This window comes from Propithecus coquereli, unplaced genomic scaffold, assembly GCF_000956105.1.
Source record: "Propithecus coquereli isolate 6110/MARCELLA unplaced genomic scaffold, Pcoq_1.0 Scaffold350, whole genome shotgun sequence".
In the NCBI taxonomy this organism is placed as follows: Eukaryota; Metazoa; Chordata; class Mammalia; order Primates; family Indriidae; genus Propithecus; species Propithecus coquereli.
This window is the reverse complement of record NW_012149175.1, coordinates 1445110-1445357: the sequence shown is the minus strand read 5'-3', so window position 1 is coordinate 1445357 and position 248 is coordinate 1445110.

The window sequence follows — 248 nt, the reverse complement described above, 5'->3', positions numbered from 1 at the left end:
TTTAAATCTCCCACCTTATACAAAAATTAACTTAATATGGGTCATAGATTACAATGTAAAACATAAAAGGAAATCAGGTACTCACACAGCAGTGGGATTTGAAACATCTTATTTAAACCTCGAACTGAAGTTAATCCCATAATCACACAGGAAAATAATCCATAATGCCATGTCTCAAGGTAATTAGGATGACATCACCTTGCTATTTTTAAAAGAGATTTAACAAAGTATATAAGCCTATGTGTTGT